The sequence below is a fragment of the Miniopterus natalensis genome, chromosome 6, assembly GCF_054644295.1.
Source record: "Miniopterus natalensis isolate mMinNat1 chromosome 6, mMinNat1.hap1, whole genome shotgun sequence".
NCBI classification, from domain to species: Eukaryota; Metazoa; Chordata; class Mammalia; order Chiroptera; family Miniopteridae; genus Miniopterus; species Miniopterus natalensis.
The window spans coordinates 77,317,982-77,338,917 of NC_142086.1; the positions used below are offsets into that span (position 1 = coordinate 77,317,982).

General features: G+C 37.1%; 2 long non-coding RNA genes across 3 annotated transcripts in view; both read left to right on the forward strand.

Moving 5' to 3' along the window:
- Window positions 1-1,676, forward strand: part of LOC107544698 (uncharacterized) — a 160,593-nt gene extending 158,917 nt beyond the window's left edge. For both annotated transcript variants that reach the window (XR_015714655.1, XR_015714656.1), the window contains one exon: window positions 1,617-1,676. This is a non-coding gene — a long non-coding RNA (uncharacterized LOC107544698). The remainder of the gene's footprint in view (window positions 1-1,616) is intronic.
- A 6,600-nt stretch (window positions 1,677-8,276) lies between these two features.
- Window positions 8,277-20,936, forward strand: part of LOC148092957 (uncharacterized) — a 70,629-nt gene continuing 57,969 nt past the window's right edge. Inside the window, exons 1-2 of the long non-coding RNA XR_015714657.1 lie at window positions 8,277-8,434; window positions 8,674-8,751. This is a non-coding gene — a long non-coding RNA (uncharacterized LOC148092957). The remainder of the gene's footprint in view (window positions 8,435-8,673; window positions 8,752-20,936) is intronic.

Genomic DNA, 20,936 nt, shown 5'->3' on the forward strand with positions numbered 1-20,936 from the left:
AACCAGTGGGATCAGTAGGAGTTCCTCTGGAATTTCCCACCATGCAGGGTGTCCCTCTGAGATGGTCGAGGAAATCTTTATTTTACCTTCACTGCTGATTCCTGTGCACCTGGTACTTGTGTCTCTTCAGAACTCAGTGACCGTTACCAAACAGCTTTCAACTTTGGAAATCAAAAGACTTTTAGGAATAAGAGACCCTTTATGCTCCAGAGTGAGCGGCTTGCCAGGAGCCATCAATGATGTTCTTGTAAGTGTCCAGAAAGTACATATTCCAGGAATGTGGACACCTAGGGTATCTGAGTCGCTCCTTTGAGTAGTACGAATTTACTCTTTTGTTCAACGTGATTAAATGAAGCTGTTGCTCCCCTGAAATCTTACAAGTCATAGGTTGAAAGCATAAATAAGTTACTTTAAATGTCAAAGTCTTGGGTAATTTTGTTCTCATATGTGTTTTATCTTAAACATTAGTTTGTGATTTCTTAAATTGTCAAAAGAAAAAATAGGTCACTCCATTGTGCAAATTATTATAACACACTTTATAGCAATTAAATGGTAAACACTTGTTTGAAATCTTGAATTTTTATGAATACATATTTTCATCATAAGGAGAAAATAGAGTGAATATATGAAAGGACAAAAATTAAGAGGAAAATGTGAGGTAAAGAGGAAAAGGGATGTTTTAGGACTGCACGATGAATCCCATTTGAAATACCCACTATCTATATAAAAATGTTATATGATACAAATTCACAAGCAGCTAGCAGAACTAGTGACTCTTCAGCCTACGTGGTGAATTAAGTTTTTATTAGGAAATAAATATTGGCTTATATTACATTTACATTTTTCTTTTTAAGAAACCCTTTGTGTTTTTTTTCCTGTTAGTGATAGTGTATAATTTTTTTTGATGAGAAGATTAACGTTAACTATTTAATTATATTATTTTGTGAGCAGTTTAGAATAAATATAAAAGTAGCATTTCCTCTCTTCTTTCTAAATCCTGGAGATAAAGTATGGTATTTTAAATATGTTATACGATACCTAGGAGATTTCTTTGCTGCAGTAATATGATATTAAATCTACATTATGAATTTTTATGTCCTAAAGGTAGATGCAACTTTATAGTTTCTTAATCCTTAGTATCTGGAGAATTCTTGGGCTGAGGGTTTGGGCCTCAGGTAGGCGAACTTCCTTCCTATTTGCCTCATATTTCCATATGGAGGGACTTCTGCTAGAGTAACACTCCTGGCCTCTTGCCCCAGCCATTATTCATTCTGATCCAGGAAGCGAAGTGTTTCCTAGCTGATAAGTGACACCTGGATCTGTTTTCTCTGTTGGACCCTGGGGACTAGCTCTCTGTTCCTTCTCACATTGCCCTGGGCCAGTGTGAGTGACCAGTCTTGGATAAGTGCAGCTATTGTGCAGATTTAAAATGTTCTTGGGTGGACTTCCTAAAGTATAAAGTGCGTACGTGTGGGGAGGGTGGTGGTGGTGTGGGCACAGGAGAGGTAGTTTACCTTTTGACCAAAGAACTAAATTCACATTTTCCCAAATAGGTTATAATAATAAATCCAATATTTCTATTTCCATCTATCTGTTTTCTCTGTCTTATTTCCCAGGTTGTTCCTTAATCGGCAGGAGAAGAAAGGAATTCTGCCAAACCTCAGCATTTACTGAAATAAGGTAGGTGTGTGGGACACTACCCTTCTTTTCATAAACAATGACTCACTCACAGAGAACAGGGCGTTTTCCAGCCTGTTGATCCACTCAGACCACGACACACCTGCCCAGTGGCACTGTTGATACTTACCCAGAAGCTTACGATCTCATTGCTAGGCATCTTCTAAGGGTTCTGTTCCAAGAAATGGACAGATGTCTTACTAAGTTGCCTTTTTAGGTTAGTTCTACCAACAGAGACACCATGGACAAAGCAGTCCTTAGGGATCAGCAACAGTCTTCTCTTTATTCCTCCCTTGTTTGACGACTCCGTCTTTCTCTTTCCTTCTTGTCAGCCTCTAGCCATGGGAAAATCAAGTTAAGGGATGGATTGGGGAAATATATGTAGGGCAGACCCAGATAAAATCCATATTTACTGAATGTAATGAGACTTTACAGTGGCCCCGCAGAGAGATTCCTCCAGGAACGGATCCTCCCTGTCCCTATTTTAGTTCCTCATTCCGGTAGCCGTAGACTTTCCTTTCAACCTCAAACCATTTTGAATCCTCCCAAAGTCACTGAAAAATAAGTAAGGTTTTACAAAACAAAACAACAATAACAACAAACAGATATGAGAAAACAAAATAACATTTATAATAAATAACCTTATTAGTAGGGAAGCAGGTGGGCTGAATGGCTCTCTGGTCGACAGAATTTTTAGCATACATACAACTTTTTGGAATAAGAATATCAATATCTTCTCATTTGGGTCATCCACTGGAAAGGGAAATAAAAATTTTGAAAGTACTTTTTGCTGAAATTGTCTGCAAAAATCAGTTTTAAAATCTTGAAATTTGGATTCTTTTATATCATATGGTAGGCATTTGAAGATTACTTTGGTAAAAGATAAATCAAAAAGAGATAATTCCTTGCAAAACAAACACATTTAATCACTAATGAAAGGCTCATTAATGAGTCAATAAATGTAGAAGAATTACATCAGGAGAAGAGAGATTGCCAATTATCAAACGATTTTATAGAGAAGATACATCATTGCAGAGGCAGATAAAATATCCTTTTAATATATATAGAGGATCTATTAATTGTTCAAGACAGCCATTTGAAGTTGCATTTAGAAAGACCAGTGGCATTTTCTTCATGTTAGTTAATATGTAATATGTGTCAATAGATTGTGCCTATGTCATCATTCTTAAAAATTTATACCCAACTCTTAAAAAAAAAGAGAAACAATGAGGTCATTAAAATATAACTACCAAAAGAAAACTTTAGAAGAAACACACATTCCCCAAACCTAGGTTTTATTTTTTATTTCATTTTAACTTTAACTTACTTTTAAATAATTTTAACTTTTTAACCTTTTATTATAGACATTTTCAAACATACACAGAAGTACAGATAATGGTACTGTGCATGCCATGTACTCCCATCTAGATGAAATGAGAGGATGACTGGGATTTGCTTTTAAAATTTGGCAAGAGGGCCAAACCTAGGTTTTACACTGTACTTAGGAAAAAGTCTAACAGTTTTATAATGTCCTACAAAGCCTTGCAGTGGCTGACTCCTGCCTAGTTTCATACACGATCCCGGTATTTTTTTCCTTCACATACCAGATTCTTGGCACACTGGCCACTTTTCAGTTCCTCAAACCCACGGCGTTTTTCCTGACCTCAGGGTCCTGAATCCAGTGTCCCTCATGCTAAATTCTGCCAGGACGGCGCCTCCTTTACTGCTTCCTGGGAAACTCCCCATCCTTCAGGGCTCGAGTCATGTCATTTTCTCAACAAGGCCTTCTCAGGCCCCATTCAGATGGCTCCCTTGCGCTCACATCTGTGATTCTTATATTGAATTATAGTCCATTATTAATAAATAAAAGGCACAAAAAGGGCCCTTAAAACTTACACTCCTTAGTAGAACCCTAAACAATCAACTCAACAAATATTTTGATTATTTATGAAAGCCCAATACAGATTTTAAAATAATTTTGAATCATGAGTAATTCTCAAATTTAATAGAATAAGTTATATTTTCAGTTTGCTATATTTTATCCTCAAAAGTTTCTGTGAGAGATGGACTTTTGTTAACACTTTTTTTTTTACTTTATTTTTGTTGTTGACATGATTGCAGATGTCCCCATTTCCCCCCTGTACTTTTGTTAGCTTGACAAAACTATGAAACTGATGGATTAAAAGGAAAAAAAAATTGCTTACTGTTTTTCAAGTTTTTATACTTTAGCTATCTGGAAAAGGGACAGGTATATAATCAATCCTTTTTATTTTAATCATAGTAATGTGTTATTCCAGGAATTTCAGAACTAAATGTAAGGCCAGACATAATACCAATACTCACCATTTATTCAACAAATATTTATTGAACACCTTTCATGTGCCACCAAGAAGCTGGCTACATCTCTGGAAATCAATGTTCCCATTAATCAATTTATCGAATAATTCACCAAGTTCAACCAATTCACTAAGTTCAAAGTTATTCATAATTTTTTCCTAACAAATCTTTAGCTACAAAATTAAGTGTGCACTCTACACTCTGATTTTCTACCATGAGGACTGGGCAGATGATGTTAATTTGTTCAACCTTTATTATTATGCCCCGGTCCTTAATTACTTCTCTTGCTCTTTATACCCTGTTTTTTGTTTACCTGTTCTTTATGTCTCATTTATTAAGATCATTTCAAATTTTATCTTTGTAATTCAGGCTGTACAAAGGCCAGTGTAAACTTGAAATAATAAGGTTATCTGAGTCATTGGTAAATATGGTTAGTGGTTGTGTACGGATGAAGGAACTAAGGTTTGAGGTTAAAGACATTGCTCAACTTCCCCCCATTAGTTCCTCACTCTGCTGTTTTGCATCTTCCAGCAGGAGCAAGAGATGCTTTTCAAGAACAGACACTGAATACTCAATGAAGAAATAAAATGCTTTGAGATTTTATCTTAAGATATGGTTGGCTGATTTTAATTTCTTAAGATGGTAAATGGAAGAGAAGAGATAGAGGGAAAACGGGTTTTTGGGGATATATTTGCTTTCAGTTGTTGGTGTAACAAATTACTACAAGCTTAGTAGCTTAAAACAACTCCATTATCTCACAGTTCTGTAGACCTGAAGTTCTAGTGGGTTTAGTGGGGGTCTCTAAAGGCCAAAATCAAGATGCTAACCTCCGGGAAATGATAATGATTTGATGTGATAGAGGTATTAGCTAAAGCTACAATGCAATCATATTGCAATATAAGTGTATCAAATCATTATGTTGTATACCTTAAACGGACACAATATTATACGTCAATTATATCTCAATAATAATAAAATAATAAAGTTCCAACTTCTGGACTCTTATAGGGAGACTGCGGGAAGAATCTACTTCTAGGCTCATTCATACTGTTGGCCACGTTCAGTTCCTTGTGGTTGTAGGACTGAGATAGCTGTCAGCTAAGGGCTGCCCTTAGCTGCAGCAGGTCCCACTCTGGTCATTGCACATAGGCTCCTGCATCTCAGAGCCAGCAATAGTGTGTTGACTCCTTCTCATTCTTTACCTTCCTCATCATCTTCCAGCTGGAGAACATTCTTTGCTTTGAAGGGTTCATGAGATCAGTTTGGGCCCATCCAGGTAATTCAGGATGATCTTCCTTATTTAAAGCCTGTAACCTTAATTATAACTGCAAGTCCCTTTTGCTATGTAGCATAACATACTCATAGGTTCTAAAGATTAGGTCATGGACATGTTGACGGGCTGTCCTGCCTACCACAGACAGAAGAGGAATAGAAGAGGGAAAATCTTTTTCTCAATTTAGAAGTATATTTGAAAAGATAATTGATAATATTTGTAAGATAAAATTACTCTAAGTATGGGATTCCTGTTTAATGGTTGTTTTTCTGCTTAGTTAGAATTTGTGGGTAAATAAATACACAGAAATATAGTTAAAGGTCTTCCTATCTTCCATTTCTGCTGTAGGCCGATTTTACTTTGGTTTCTTGGTTCTAATTTATAACTTTGCAAGTATAATTAAGTCTGAGTTTTGAAAAAAATATTTTTGCATGTCCATTTGGAATACATTTCCTTGATCACTATAAATTTTTGTTTTATTATAGCTTCATTTGAATTACTGTGGTGGTTACCATTAGGGCTGAGCACAGAGGATTGGAAATTCTAAGTATCAAGTCTAAAAATCTGAAATTTGAAGGAGCTGACTGTTGTCAGTAATGAGTTACAAATGACAACTTGTATTTTGTTTGGAAAATTATTTCTTTCCTGGAGGAATTATACGTTGTATTGGTTTTCAGAATCTTGGTGTTTAGAGAGGTACTTATGATTTTAAGAAACACTGTAATTGTATCTTGAAATTAAATGTCACTTCAGTCTTTGATGCCATGTTTTTTAAGCTCTTTAAATTAGAAATAACTTTACCCTATTCCAAGGAATCCATGTAGTTTGAGGTCAAACAGTGTGTCATTGTGATGCAAGGGATGCCTCAACTTTACTCCTCTAAAAAATGTTCTAGTTCATGTTTTTTCTACTTCAATAGGAAAATATTGACATAAATTAAAAGTGAGCACTGAGTTGCTCTTTTGGGAACTGCCCCCTTCCTTTTTCCTGTGCTGACATTAAACTCATCCATTTCATTTTGCCTGGAGACAAAATCTGTTATATCAGTTTTCCATTTACATTCTCCCTGAGAAAAAAAATGTGGAAGACAGCTGTTTTAATGTTGAAATGTATCCAATTTCTACTAAGTATGTCCTCAGAGCTTTGGGGGAGGGGGAGTTATTTTTAACTCTGACAGAATTAATTTAGAATAAGACATAAATGACCATTACTGGTCTTATCTAATTTTCTGAAGGATGTATGGTCACCTCTGCCTTTGATTACACAGTAGAAATGTGCACTCTATTAAACCAGAAGAATATTACTGCAGGGTAACATATCTATTCAGTTCCTTCTGTAGTTATTTGAATTGACTAAGATATTTATTACTTGATTAAGAATTTAAAAGAAGTTATCCATTCATTTAAACCAGCACACCCATGTTATTTGCAAAGCCTGTACTCTAAGACTTGGTTGTGGTTTATACAATAGGTTGTGGTTGTTGGTAAGAGGGTGAGATGTGAAGAGGGAAAGGATGTTGAGTTGAATTCCATTGGAACATTGTGGCCGGTGAGATTCGGTTCCACTTTTGGGCTCTTGGGGCACATGGATGTTCTTTTTATGACCTAGTCAGAGAAAGAGCTAACAGTCCTTAAACACTTCTGAGTGGTCTGACTCCCTCTCACCTCATTTTCACTGTGTGGATCGAATCCCCAACTGCAGGGTGTGTATGTGACTACATGTGCACATGCCTGTGTTGGCAGTGAGAGTGGGGACAAATGGTTCTCCCTCTTTTCTACTCTTCCTCTGAACAGGATGAGAGAAGAGCCCTGGCCCCAAAGCAGGCCAGATCGGAGTTTGAATCACAGAGCTCCCTCCCTTGTCAATACCTGTGTGACCTTCAATCAGTCTGTTTCCATGTAAAGTGGAGACACTAATATTGAGGACTGGAAATCATTTATATAAAGCACCTTGCACATTTTCAGTTCCATTGTAGACAGTTAATAAATATTATTATTATTGTTATTATTACAAAAATCCTCCTGTCACTGTATTTCACTAATGTTTTCCATCTGTGGGAAAACTATGAGTAGACACGAAGTAGTTCTTTATTATCATTTAAAAAACAAACAAACATGTTGAGGGCCCCCCACACTGCGGGTGGCTTTGTGAGCACAATAGGCTCTGAGCCTAGGTGCTGCCAGAAGGAACTTTCTGAGCTCTGCTCTATCTTTGTAGTTTATTAATCTGTTACCATGGAAACAGTATTTAATCTGTAAAAACAAGAAAACAGCTTTCAACAAAGTACTGTTTTCAATAATATGAGGGTGGTGGGCAGTATTTCTTTCTTTCAAAAAAATATGATTTTTTAAGTGACTAACCTCATTTTTGGCAATCTGATTTGGGTTTCCATGGAAACAGAATGACAGCTGAGGCCTCCAAGCTCTTGTAACCTGTGGGGCTCAGGTTAAGTCTTGTAAATGTCAGTTGTCCCAAGGCACTTAAAGGAGCCAACAGGAGTTAACAGTCAGCTGAGCTCAGGGGGAAAGGAAGGAGCAATAAATCGAACATTTACAAAATTATCTATACTCAAATGGTGCGAGTTTGACAAAAACGTGTGTGATGGGTAGGTAGAGAGAGACTCATGGATGTAATTCAGGGCTGGACGTATGGTCTTCCCTCATGCTAAGCACCTTTTTCCTAGTGGCTAAGCAATTTACCTATTTGCAATGTATTTTTGTTATACTGAGTGTGGGAATAGTGGGGGAGGCTAAAAGAGTGAGAATTAATAAAATATCACACAATGATCTTATTATTTACTAGCATGAGAGCTGACTGTGAAAGAAGAGGAGTTAAATAAAAATTTATGAAAGCCAAATTGTAAAGACAGATGTGTTCATCTGACACAGGCCCAAGTATTTCCTTGGGGTGGTTTTTAGTATCAGTCTCTGTAGAGATTTCTCTTGTTCTTTCACAACGGCGTTATATTCATACTCCCAGGCTGGCTGCTGGGAAGGTAGTTTTCAAGTCTTACTTTAGAAAAACTTTTCAGTAATTCTACAGCACATAGAAGGAGAAAGATGTCAGGATTTTACTTCTTGAGTTCCTAATACATTTTCCAAAACAGGCCACTTTTTCCGCCTCCCAACTGAAGAATTGTGAAAGCACGTGAGTGTTTACTGGCATGCTAATCCCTGCAAGAACCTGTGCCTCGGAATTGCTTTGTGAGTGGTGGGGATTATCCAGACTAGGACACTCTGACCACCAGACCCTTTACTAAAAATCCCGTTTGAATACAATGGGTATTTACAAAGTTTTCTTTATAATATCTGAAGAGGTTTCCATAAACAAAGAGTTTATAAAGAAAGCAAAGGGTTCAGTTGACAGGGACTATGTTTGTTTTGCAGCATGAACAACGTACAGTTTCTCAACTCATAAGCATAAACAGATGCACAAGAAGTGGCATGTGACATCCAGCTGAAACGGTAAGCTCATTTTATTACAGGAAAATTTCATTAATGTAATGATTATAAAAACATCATCTGCTCTTTTTAAAAAGTTTTTAAAACAGCGCGAAAGAATTGAAAGAAAACAAGTCATTACATGTAAATGACCTGTAAAGCACATGCATATAAAATACCATCACATATATCAATTTTGACTTCAATGTCATCATAATATTCTATCACTCTCAAGTGTATACTTATATGAATTTGTAACAGACATATTCTTTCTAGCCTACTTTGTATTTAATGAGTATTTTCTTTTTATTTAAAACTTTTTAATGTTAGAACACAATATGAGATGTATCTTCTTAGCAAAATTTTAATAGCACAATACAGTATCGCTTACTGTAGACACACGCTGTACAGCGGATCTCTAGAGCTTATTTGTCCTGCGCAACAGGAACCTTGTGCCCAGTGATTAGCACCTCCCGCCTCCTCCTCTCCCCAGCTGCCGGCAACCACGGTTCCACTCTCCATGATCCTGTGTTTGCTACTTTAGATACATAGTAAGTGGAATCCTATAGTATTTATCCTCTGTGACTGGCTTATTTTGTTTAGCAAAATGTCCGCAAGGTTCATCCATGTTGTTGTGTATTGTACGATTTCCTTCTTTTTTAAGGGTGAATAATATTCCATTTTGTATATGCAACGCACTTTTTTAAGGTAATAATTGGACATTTAGTTTGTGTCTATATTTTGGCTACAGTGAGCAACGCTGCAATGGACATGGAGTATAGGTATCTCTTTGAAATAGTGATTTCATTTCCTTTGGATATATACGCAACAGTGGGATTGTTGGATCATAGGGTAGTTTTATTTTTAATATTTGAAGAGCCTCCATACTGTTTTCCATGGTGGTTTTACTAATTTACATCGCTACCAACAGGGTACAAAGGTTCCTTTTTCTCTATATCCTCACCAACATTTTGTGACTTATTGTCTGTTTGATAATAGACATTCTTACAGATGTGAGGTGATACCTCATGGTTTTGATTTGCATTTTCCTGATAACTAAGTGATGTTGAGCATTTAAAAAATATATCTATTGGCCATTTGTATGTCTTTAGAAAAACGTCTATTGAGATCCTTAGCCTGTTTTTTAATTGGGTTATTTGGTTTTTTTGCTGTTGAGTTGTAGAAGTTTCTTACATATTTTATATATTAATCCCTTTTTGGCTGAATGGTTTGCAAATATTTTCTTTCATTCTATCAGTTGCCTTTTCATTTTGTTGGCTATTTCCTTTGCTGTGCAGAAACTTTTTAGTTTGATGTGGTCTCACTTGTTTATTTTTTGCTTTTGTTGTGTGAAATATTTTTAGTTAAAAAGTTAGGTTTTTATGTAGTCACACCAGTTATTTTTCTTCTGTATTATGTATAGAAAAGTTTTCCCCACCCTTAATCTATATCAATAGAACCTTAAATTTTCTTCTAGTTTGTAGTTTTTTCTATTAATACTTTAATTGATTTGTAATTTACTCTGCTATAAAGTTGGAGATATGAATATAACTATTTGTTTTCAAGAAACCTAATTTACTTACTTTCAAATAAATGTTTTACTAATTTGAAATATTTCCATTACTATTTACAAGGTCTTTGTCTAGTTTGTTAGAAATATTGCACTATTTATTATTACCATTTTTTAAAAAAATATATCTTTATTGATTTCAGACAGAAGAAAAGAGAGAGGTGGTAACATTAATTACGAGAGAATCATTGATTGGCTGCCTCCTGAATGCCCCCAACTGGGGATCAAGCCCACAACCCTGGCATGCGCTCTGCCCGGGAATTGAACGGCGATCTCCTGCATCCTAGGTCAATGCTCAACTGCTGAGCCACGCCCAGCTGGGCTATTATAACTTTTAATACATTTTTATATCTTATAGGGAAAGTTCCCCTTATTAGTCTTTGTTTTCACAAATTTTGAGATGAAATTGAGTCTATAATCTAGTTTCAAAGAAAAACTCTCATTCACATTTTGATTGGAATTGAATTAAATTTATAGGTAAATTTGAAGGGAAAATGATATATTTATAATGTGGACACTTCCTGTCCAGAAAAATGGCTATCATTACATTTTTCAACTCTTCTTTTACGTCCATCAGTAAAATGAGCATTTTTCTTCCTTTATGCCCAGCATTTTGCTTTATTGCCCCTTTAAGCAGTCTTTCTTCATTATATCAAGTTGCTGTTTCCAGCATTATCTGCTGCTCAACTACACTACTCACATCATTTTGGGTTCTGCTATTTACCTGTCCAATTTTGCCAATTAGAAGCAAATCTGGCAATGTCCACATGAGCTGGGAGTCCTCCCAGGGCCATGAGACAGTGGAGTTTTTGCAGTGAGAGGAAGAACATTCCAGGGATTTTTCCTTCTTTTCTTGGTCTAGTTTTCAATTAGTTCCTGAGATAACTTGTTCTGGCTCACATGTTGCAATTTTATGGTGACTACAGGGTGTGAATTGAAGAGTAGAATGGAAGCTTCTTATGACCACTTGCCTCCCAGGAGAAGCTGCAGTACACCATTACGGGTCCATCCTTTTAGTTTAAGGCTCTGTCTCCAACTCAATGGAAATAACTCTTGGGGGGATAACTCAGACTATTATACTCTCTTGCACCCCTTAAATTAGCAGGTTATGTCCACCTGGCTTGTTGTAGAAGAGCAAGACCCTGACCATTATGAGACTCTGGACATACAAGTTTTAATAGTGGGCTGGTGCCATAATAGGTGCCTGAAAGGGTGGACTGTGGGTGGAAAAGGAACATCCCAGAATGACAAAGCTGGTGAGAGAGCTGTGGTCTTTTGAAGAGAGAGGATATTGATGAGAAGTTAGGAGGCTCAGAAAATGAAACTTCTTTTTGGCCTCTAGCTTGTCCTGCCTAATTGTATAGAAAAATTACATGAGGAACAAAGGGGGTGGAGGTTAAGGCTGCTTTTACAGTAAGATCCATTAAGTTTTCTTCCCACTAGCCCACTCTCATCCAGCCGAAGGCAGGGCTATTATTACTAAAAAGCCAGCCAGCAGCAGGGCTCCCACCACAGATAGAATTCTACTCCCATCGCTGCAGTCATTTTTAATGACACATTGAAGTATACATCCAGGCCAGAATTACTTCTTTCGAACATCTTTTCCCCCAAATGTAATCATTAGGATAATCATTCAATACTGAAAGTTCTAATAAAATATAGCCACTTTATTCTACCTAGTAATCTATGAAGCATCATTACTGATGTGACAAAAAAAAAAAAAAATCACTTCCAAGCAGCTACCTTTCATGTGCAGCACACACAGCTGCCACTTGAAGCTCAGCTCACAATCAATTTGATGTCAATCAATTTTCATTTTGTCTTCATCTCCTAGGTAACCAGAGCATCCATCCAGACCCTTGCCAAGGGAAAACATTTAAGAGCTAATATGTATTCATAATCGGTTTTCTTCTAACACTGACTTAATAGAAAAGTAAAGAGCTACCCATGCAGTGTTTTAAATCACAGTAACACAAATTTTCTTTGATTCTGGAGAGAGAGCTTGAGGAGAAACATACTATAGAAAACAACACCATTATATTTCAGTCCCTTATGAACTATCAGGAATGAAACTGCACCACCTGCTATGTCTGTTACGTATTTAATGTGAATAACAAGCATCCCCCTGCTGGTTATTAAAACAAATCATAAGCCATCTGACATTACACTTAGAACCCGTCCCTTGCTTCATGACTCTGAGAAAGACACAATGTTTGGTGGGAGGATGCACTGGGGCAAACCTTTTGATGTGAATACAAGGCATCTGGCCTCAAAGGAAGCCATTCGTCTCCAAATCCCCTTTAAAAAGGCATTCTGTTAAATATAATTACAAAACAGTATTATTGGCACAATGTAGAAGACAAAAGTTTCCAGCAGTTGCAAAAAGCATTAAGTTTTGCCTTACCTGAATCCTCTTGGTGTGTGAAGTCATGAGAAAAATGAAACACTTGGTGTTTTTAGAAATAATTTACAGGCAGGAAGTCATGGATCTTGCTGAATGTGTTGATACAGTGTGACATTCAAATTCCACTGACTGCATGGGCTTCAAGTTCAGCTGGGCCTACTCCATTGACCTGGACACAGCCAGTTGGCTTTTGGCTGCTATTTCCTATGGGAAGTTCTAACTTATGCTTTATGAAAGTTCAGCACAAAATATACAGTGGAGAATGTACATTGGAGAAGAGTAATGTTGGCTGAATACCTACTGGGATTCAACATAAAATATACAATGTATATTTTCTTTTGTTTTCCTTGCCCAAGGAAATAGATCATCAAGAATATTGCTACGAGAAATGTCTGAGATTTTACTGCCTATGTTTTCTTCCAGGATTTTTATGGTTTCACAACTTACATTTAAGTCTTTACTCCATTTTGAGTTTATGCTTGTGTGTGGTGTAAGGAGGTGGTCTAGTTTTATTGTTTTGCATGTATTTATCCAATTTTCCCAGCACCATTTATTGAATAGACTGTCTTTACTCCAAAAAATTCAAGAGGAGGAAGACTTCCAAGCTCGTTTTTACAAGGCCAGCATTATACTAATTCCAAAATCAGATAGACACTACAAAGAAAGAAAATTATAGGCCATTTTCCGTGATGAACATAGATGCTAAAATCCTCAACAAAATATTAGCAAACTGGGTGCAGCAATACATTAAAAAGATCATACACCACGACCAAGTGGGATTTATTCTGGGGATGCAAGGTTGGTACAATATTTGCAAATCCATAAATGTGATACATCACATAAACAAAATGAAGGATAGAAATCACATGATCATATCAATAGATGCAGAAAAAGCATTCGATAATATCCAACACTGATTTATAATAAAAACTCAGCAAAGTGGGAATAGAGGGAACATATGTCAACATAATAAAGGTCATATATAACAAACCCACAGCCAGCATCATACTCAACAGGCAAAAACTAAAAACGTCTCCCTTGAGATCAGGAATAAGACAGGGTAGACTGCTTTCACCACTCTTATGGAACATAGTACTGGAAGTTCTAGACACAGCAATCAGACAAAAAGAAATAAAAAGCATCCAAATTGGAAAGAAAGAAGTAAAAATGTCATTATTTGCAGATGACATGGTACTGTATATAAAAAACCCTGAAGACTCTACCAAAAAACTACTAGAACTGATAAATGAATTCAGTAAAGTATCAGGATACAAAATTGATATTCAGAAGTTGATGGCATATTTATACACCAATAATGAATTACCAGAAAGTGTAACTAAGAAAACAATCCCGTTTACTATTGCAACAACAACAACAACAAAATAAGATACCGAGGGCTAAATGTAACCAAGGAGGTGATCTGTACTCTATAAAACTATAGCACATTGAGGAAAGGAATTGAGGAAGTGGAAGCATGTGCTATGTTCATGGATAGGAAGAATTAACATCATACAAACGTCCATACTACTGAAAGCAAGCTATAGATTCAATGCAATTCCTATCAAAATACCAATGGCCAAATGGAACTTTTGAGTCTTATTTCATCATGCTCAGTTTGAGGAAAGAAACACTCCCTTGTCTCCCAGTAGGGGAGAGGGTAATAGCCAAAGCACTCCAATATTTTTTCCAATGAAATTCTCTCTCAAATATCCAGTTTCGACCTCTTATGTACTTCAAGCAAGTGATGAAATAGAAGTTGCAAAATGAGTTTTGACCATCTCCTTTTCAAATATGGTTATATTTTTGTGGTCTAGCAACTCAACTTGGACATGATAATAATTGATATTTTTGACGTAGAGCCTCAGTCACAACGGAGATTGAACCCTATTTAAACATCCTTCTGTCTCAGGATCTTCCTAAACAAACAAAGGTGGAATTCATTAGCTATATGCTCAATGCATAGAAGAATAGCATAGGCTTGTTCCTTGGCCTGCAGGAAACACATGACTATAATAAAACTCTAATGGAGCTATAGTCCTAAGGTACTTTTGGATGGGGAGTGCTCTTCTGCTTGTCTTCCCTGGCTTCCTGAAGCCCTATATGAGCTTTGGTAACTCTATGTTACATAACTGGGCCAGATATCTATCTACTTGGCTACTATTGCTGCTTGCATTTGTGTCTCATTCCAGGAATTCACTTTTTAATCTGTATTTTGCCATGGTGTCATTCAAATAAGGGAAACACATTAGCTCTTTCTTTTTTATGAACTTTAAAAGCTTCCTTGGGGACTAAGAAAGAGATTCACCTGATTTTCTATGAAGTATTTCTCCTCATTCTATGAAGAAAGAGTTTCCTTAGTTTCCCCACACCAATAATAAATTATTAAAGAGGTCTCATGGGCAAAAGAGGGAAATGTGGTTCTGCTGACAGCACCGTGATAAATACTCATATTAATTATAAAAAATAATGGGGGTGAAAGTTCAAAATCCAAACCTTGCTCTCAGAACAGTTTTTTATTTTTTTCTCCCTGAGATAAGTTTCAGCTTCCAACATTGAACTTCCTGAAAAATAGACTGCAACCTGATCCTAAGGATTAGTTTAGCATACTCTACTTTTTGGTTTGTTTTTTAAAGAGAAAAAATCCCAAATGAATTAAAAACAAAATCCAGTGTATGACAGAGCAAAGCCCAGGATTAGGCTAAGTAAGGAACTAGAGACTATTTGTAAACACTGGGAGTGGGCCACCAGTGACATTGAAAGGCAAATGTGGAAGTACAGGGCTTGTGTCCAGAGACCGCAGAACACAGGCAGGGTAAGGTAAGGCAGAGTTATGGAGAAAGAAAAGCCAAGTGGCTTTTTAACACTAGAGCTGAATTGAAAACCAGAGGGCCTTTTTAGTTAATGGAGGCAGAGCATATGAGACCAAGGGCCACCCACTTCAGGGAATTTTGATAACTCGATAACATGCCAGGCTTTAGTGTTATTGGCCTTACTGCCTACATGGGGAACTTTCCTAGGGGTGTGCTTAAAGGGCCCAGGAGGCTCTAGGCAAATGGTCCATCAGGATGTCTTTCTTTTTGTTATAAATACTGTGTAATGACATGCCTCATTTACCAGTTAAAGCCATAATGGCTTTTTCAGATCCATCATGCTAAGGATTGCTCAGGGACTGTTGAATAGACACGTGTTTCTGCTGCCAGCAAATACATTTGGCCCTCCTGCTACAGTATATTACACTGTGATATGCTGGTTCTTCATGGTCTGTAAAAGAGGCCTAGGTAGGGAAGGGACACAATTTATGCCCTGCATTTGGCCTCAGCCTCCCATTGATTACTTTCCACAATTTTATCATCGTAGTCTATTTCTTTGCCAAAAAAAAAAAAAAAAAGCAAAAGCAAATTTAATAATTATAAAATAGGCCGCTTTTGTAGAAAATACCTGGATATGGTCTGTTTTCCCTGAGTATAATCATACACTGGTTTACGATTCTATTTATGTACTTTTTTCTAGACATGTCAAGTTCCATGAATGAAATGATTAAAACTCAATAGTGACCCTAGTTATATAATAGTCTTTAAAGGTTATATATATATATATTTTTTGTGTGAAACCAATGGTGAATATTTTCCTATTTCACAATAGTTACTAGTTAACAATGAATAACTGTTGTCTATAGAGATACACATGGAGCCACATTAAAAAAAGATTATTGTTCCTTGTTACTGCTAAGACCAGTATAGAAATGACTCCTAACAGATACAATCCCAGTCTTCAAGATGTCATAAACAGCTTAGTTCAAATTTCCTTTATTTTTCTCTTTGTTTTAACTTTTTAATAATTTTTATATTTTATACTTACTTCCTTATTTACTGTTTTAATATTTATTTTCAGTTTTTAAGCCGCTTCTTCACATGCTGGCTCTGAATAGATTGCAGGAAGATAGCTGCTCTGAGACACACGGAGTATCTGAAGTTCTTATCTGAAACAGGGTTATCTCCAAATGGCACAGAAGTACATCTCCATGAATTTATCATGGGTACTTTAGCCCCCAATGGAAGGGACTTCCATCTTGTCTGTGGCTCTAACACGCAGGTCCCAATGGTCCCTGTAGCCTCATGGAGTGGAAAACATCTTTTCTTCCACTTAAAGGTTTTTACAGGGCCCATGGAAATATATGTTGATAGACAGAGGCCTTCTGAGGACCAGGCACTGTCTTTAGGATCAATGCACTCTGTCTTAGTTTGGGCAGCTATGGCCAAGTACCATAGACTGGGTGACTTATAAATAACAGAAATGTATTTCTCACAGTTCTGGAGGCTGGAAGTCCAAGATCAGGGTACCAGCATGGTTAGGCTCTGGTTAGGCTCTCCTCCAAGTTGCAGACAGATGTTTTCACATTGTATCTTCAGATGGCAAAAAGAGGGATAGAGTTCTCCGGAGTCTCCTTTATAAGGGCACTAATCCCATTCTAATCACCTCCTAGTACCATTACCTTGGGGATTAGGGTTTCAACATACGGATTTTGAGGGACACATTGAGTACATGTCACACTCTGTGGGGACAGACTGATGCTGATAAAATCCAGAGCCATGGGTGTTCACTTTCACTAACTTCCTCTAGCTTCTGATGCATGAATAATGCCAGACTTTACTCAAAAGGCAGATAACATGAATGACGAACCTCTTAGTAAATATCCTTTTTACTTAAATTAAGCACTTTCGGTACTGGCTACACTGGCAGACCATTAAAGACTTCAGAAATCTAAACTATAATATTAAAATATTAGATTGTTAAAGTCTTTTATTATCTAAACCATAATATTAAAAATGAAAGCCAGTGTTGATTGATTGCTTTCTAAACGATAAGCAGACTGTTAGGCATTTTACATGTGTTATTTTATTTAATAATACATGTTCATTTAATAAAAAAATTTATTTAATAGTGTATTGAAAGGATGGATGTTAGTTATTTTATATATAACTCAAAATGCAGATGCAAAAATTTATTTAATTCTGCCTGAACTTACCATTTAAGAGATATTTTTATTAGTTTGCCTTTTTCTTAAAAAATAATAAAGTAAATAAAATTTTTAATAACTAAACTAAGCTAAGCATTATTGCCCTGAGGAAAGGCAAATTTGTTTTTTCTTTATTTTTAATCCTCACCTGAGGACATTTTTTCCATTGCTTTTCAGAGAGAATGGGAAGGGGAGAGAGAGAAACATCCATGTGAGAGAAACACACATTGATTGGTTGCCTCCCGCACATGTCCCGACCGGGGCTGGGGTGAGCCCACAATTGAGTTACATGCCTCTGACCAGAATCGGTCCAAGACCTTTCTGTCCTCGGGCCAATGCTCTAACTGCTGAGCCAAATCGGCCAGGACAAAAAGGGCAAATTTGTAAAAATTCTTCTATTTTCATATATTTTTTGCTAGCTTGAGGAGACATATTTGATTACGTATATTTCATATTACTTATTATGTTTAATGGATACTGTTAATAGACAGCACTCTTGCAATCAAAATTAATACGTTAATTGGCTTTTAAAAAAAGAGATTTTACCTTCTACTCTGGTGTCGAAGGTCTAAATCAGTGTGTATTAGTGTGCTGTACTTCTGCTATATTAAATCTTTCTCAAGGCTTTTGAAAAAACAAAACAAAAACAACACTGTGTCAGTTACAGCAGAAACACTCTTGGGAAGGTAAAAATAGAATGTCATCAATATTATGTTTGTTGATGTACTTGAAATATATACCCATGGCTCTTAGGAAATAGAGCGTACAATTGTCCCAATTAAATGGAAAAGAGGTCAGGTGAGGACAGGTAGAGTTTATAGCTCCTTCATTCGTTTTTGTGTTTCAGAACCCAGTCGCTCACACACATAGAAACGGCCACTTCCTTGTCCCCTCTGTTTTATTTTTTCCCTCTTTCAAAAAAATTGCACAAACTCTCATACTGCTTTCAAGGTCTCAGGTTTATTAGTCAGTTTTGGTATCTTGCGTATTTTTAACATACGAACAGGAATCATGCTTTCCAATGCCAACAATCAAGCATTGTTGGCGCAAAGATCAAAGAGATGATGAACTGTCAAAAATATCTTAGAGGTTCTAAACATAGTAGCTATTCTTATTTTTATTTGTGCGATGAGATCCTGCCATCACTCTTTGCAATGATGTGATAGAAACGAACAGCAGCCATTTGTGGTATGCCGACTCGGTGCGAGAGACTATGCTGAAGTTAGCTTTACTGCAGTCCATTTAACTAGAGCAGGCCGTGTTAGTGTAGTCCCCCACTGATCCTCCGTTTCACTTTCTGTGGGTTCAGTTACCACAGCCCGAAAATATTAAATGGAAAATTCAAGAAATAAAGAATTCCTAAGGTTTAAATTGCACACCCTTCTAAGCAGTGTCATGAAATGTCACTCTGTCCCTCCCAGGCCGTGAGTCATCTCTCTGTCCAGTGTATCCACGCTGGAGACTCTCCCTGCCCCTTAGTCACTTATTAGGAGCTGGATTATCAGATTGACTGTTGCAATATCACAGTGCTTGTGTTCAAGTAACCCTTATTTTACTTAATGATGGCTCCAAAGCCATTCACATAACTTTTTGTACAGTGTATTGTTCTAATTGTTCTATTTTATTACTAGTTATTGTTTTAATTTTTAAATTAAATTTTATCATAGGTATGTATGTATAGAAAAAACATAGTATATATATAGGGTTTGGTACTACCTGTGGTTTCAGGCATCTGTTGGGGGACTTGGTATCCTCTGCGGATAAAGGGGAGCTACTGTATCTCCATTTAATAGGTAGAGAAATCAAATAACTTGTCAAATTGTTGATAAATGGCAGAGTATGGATTCAAATAAACCTGTTTTCATTTACGAGTGACATTTGTTAAAAAAGGAATCACCTGCCCAACCAGTGTGGCTCAGCAGTTGAGCATCGACCTGAGATCCAGGAGATGGCAGTTCGATTCCCAGTCAGGGCACATGCCCGGGTTGCGGCTGGATCCCCAGTAGGGGGCGTGCAGGAGGCAGCTGATCAATGATTCTCTCATCATTTCTATCTCTCCCTCTTCCTTCCTCTCTCTGAAATCAATAAAGACATATATGTATATGTATAAAAAAGGAATCACCTATGACAGGCATGTAGTGGAGCATTTATGAACCCGGACGAGGGCCCAGACCTCTGGGTTTTAACTCTGCCAATTTCCTTGCAGCATACCTGGGACAAGTTGCATATTTACTTTCGCTGCCATAGTTTTCTTATTTGTAAAATGGGAATAATAATAATGTTGCCCGACTCATAGGTTGTGATGATTATTACGGGAGCTAATGTTTACGAGGCATGGAGAACTGTGCCTAGCACATAGTAAGTGATGTAAAATGTTTGTTTAATAAAATAAAGAGTATGAAATTACACCCTGTACTGGTAGGAAGATTTACGGCAATTTTAAATAGCCTGATTAGGCATTTCTGAGAGTTTGTTATAACTCATAGATCTAAAAAGGTTTGTGTTCAAGTTATCTGGAAGCAATTCTAGATTCAGGAGAGAGCAAAGGAGTAGGCATTCCTTTAAATCATGAGCATCTTTGTGTAAATTATGTCTTATCTTTCTGAGGCACCTTGCAACCTCAACTATCACTGTTCAAGAGTTTGGGCTCTTTTTGGAGGTGACAGGATCCACATCCACTCTTGGACCGTGAAGCTCTTCTCTCCTCTCATGCCTTGGCCCCAGATAGGAGCCAGCAGAGGACTTCTCACTTACACGTGTTCCTGCCACTTCGGTTGCCTGTTGTCTCTCTCCTCCCATTCAGAAGCACTGAGGGGCAAACAAGCCCAAAGGAGGGAACTTAGTTATGTCTACATGACATTTAGATTCGGTGCAGTCACTCAGTGCTAAACGTTCTTTCCATTCTGATCTTAGAATCAGAACTAGTGGTATTTCAGGCTCAAGTGATAAGATTACCCCTAGAACTTCTCACCAAGGGTTATCCTCCTGTAGAGAAAGATTTCCTGAAATGGGTCCATACATATCTTTGGTAACTCTTTCCAGTATTTAATGTTCACCTACCAGGAAACCACTGGCAGAATTACAATGTTGCCCCTGGTCTGCTCTGCCATCCCTTTGCAATTTGGCAGCCGTGTGAAGCACTTAAGCAGCTTATTGCCTTCAGTTTGTCACCTTTAAAGTGGCCATCAGCTAACAATTCTTGGCTGGATGTTACAGAT